At 34.7% G+C, this 2,219-nt stretch overlaps 1 pseudogene; it reads left to right on the top strand.

The window, feature by feature from the left end:
• Positions 1–264: 264 nt before the first annotated feature.
• Positions 265–1,586, top strand: LOC132043292 (2-oxoglutarate-dependent dioxygenase 19-like; annotated as a pseudogene).
• The last annotated feature ends 633 nt before the right edge of the window (positions 1,587–2,219 follow it).

The following is a 2,219-nucleotide window of genomic DNA, read 5'->3' as shown; positions in this document are numbered from 1 at the left end:
ATTTTCCCAAAGCTTTTTCCCCCCCCTTTATTATGGGCTTTGGGTTTTATACAACATATCAACAAAACTTTTTTAAAAAAAATTTTTCATTTTTTGGTACTCGTTAAATATTTAGAGGGGGAAGGGCGAAAAAGGGGGGAAAATAATATTCCGCCCCCAACTTCAATGATTATATTCATGTTTTCTGAGCTAATTTAATCCTATTAATATCAAAGAAATGATTATGAGTTCATTTTTTTTATTTTTTATCTCTTTTGTTTTTAGTGATACTATGTCGGAGTATAGTGAGAAAACTCGAGAAGTAGCAAAAGGATTACTTGCAGGAATATCAGAAGGCTTAGGACTTGAAGAATGTTTCTTGGACAAAGCTCTAGACATGAAGTCAGGATTTCAGATATTCATTGCAAATTATTACCCACGTTTCCTCAGCCTGAACTTGCACTTGGAATGCCACCTCATTCAGATCATGGCCTTTTAACTCTTATTTTCAAAACCAAGTTGGAGGTCTACAAGTTCAACATCAAGGCAAATGGATTATGTCAATGCTCTTCCAAATTCTCTCTTGGTCAATACTGGTGATCATCTTGAGGTAATTAAATTCTTTTTTTATTGTATTTAAATTGTATGTGCTATTGATCGGTAGACAATAGACATAATTAATAAAATTTTAAAATAGGCACTAATTAGTATTCACAAAAATGGTACTCCTAAACTTTATACAAAAAAAGAATTGGTTAAACTACCGAATCATGAAGGAATTTATGCTTGTAAACTACATGGCAATGTGCCCTCGAGTATGTGCATAGGACCAAATATGCTTTTTATATGGGTACAAATAAATTTAGGTCTCTTAGGATTATAACATGTCAAGATCTGGTGCTATTTGACTTATAATCTTGTAATTAGGTTGTTGGGGAATTTTTGAAAATAAGCGCATATTTGAACCATGTATTTACGATAAAGACATATATGAGTTTTAAAGGTATTAACGGATAAATATACTCAATTTCATATAGCACAAGAGCACATTTGAACCTTTCCGTTCATGATATAATCATACAAACTTCAAGCTCTATATTATATCACTTGTAGTGTAATACGATAAATCTATATGACAAGCATTAATCGCTATAAAAATGATAACAACACTACTCCATATAACAAGTTAAATTGTGCTGGTAGTCTAAAGAAAGTTTTAGACTATATGGGATAATTTAACTTCAATTAACATTTAGTAACAATGTATTTTTCTATTGCTTTGATAGATTTTCAGTAATGGCAAATACAAGAGCAATGTACACAGAGTAGTGGTAAACAACACAAGTCCAAGAATATCAGTTGCTGTTGTTCAGGGAAACCATCACTAGAAGCAATTGGGGAGCTTTTTCCTTTGCCCATTGGTAAAAAGTGAAAGCAACCCTCCAGCTTAATACCAATGAAGTACAAGGATTAAAATGAGTTGCAGCAGAGTAACCCAACTTCCCCAAAAAACCATCTTGGAACAGGTCAAGATTCTAAAAGAAAAACCCTTTTTAAATTTTCCCTTTTATTTTTTTGATAAGTCCTCTCTTTATACACAAAACTAGAAAAGAAACGTAAAAAGAAGAAAATGGACAAAATTTTAATTACACTGTCCTATTCAAATTTTGGCCCTTTTGATAACAAATTTTATTTCTTCGGGTTTCAAGACCATATTTCCCCCGCCATGATTCTAATCAAAGGGGGGAAGTTTGACATCATGTGGGTGTTGTATGGGTGAGATTAATCCACTGGTCAAAAACGCCACTGCTTTTTTTCTCTCATCTCTTAAACCTTCTCTCGTTTTCAAACGTCACCCGTTTTTTTCTTTCTCTCTCTCGTTTCTTCAATTTTCTCTCGTTTTCTTTGTAAACGCCCAAAAAACCTTTCTTTTTTTTTCTCTCTCTGCCAATTCTCTCTCCCCGTTTTTTTTGATTTAAAACCCCCCAAAGGGGGGGGAAAAAACCCCCCTTTTGAAAAAAAGAAATCGAGGGAAACCCCGTATAAGGGTTTTGGGTGAACAAGTGGGGCTTTTGTTGTTTTAAGGAACGAAAGATAAATTTGAGAGACCGGAAAAGGGTCTTAAAATTTGAAAAATTAACCCCACAGTTTCGGTTTTTTTTGGTGAAGAGGGGGTTTTTTCTTAGGGAGGCCGCGGGCCAGGGGGAGGGCCCCGAACCCCGAAGACGGGGAACCGAAAG

Source organism: Lycium ferocissimum, unplaced genomic scaffold, assembly GCF_029784015.1.
Source record: "Lycium ferocissimum isolate CSIRO_LF1 unplaced genomic scaffold, AGI_CSIRO_Lferr_CH_V1 ctg22601, whole genome shotgun sequence".
NCBI lineage: Eukaryota > Viridiplantae > Streptophyta > Magnoliopsida > Solanales > Solanaceae > Lycium > Lycium ferocissimum.
The sequence above is the reverse complement of the archived record's forward strand: the minus strand, read 5'-3'. Positions and strand labels throughout refer to the sequence as shown.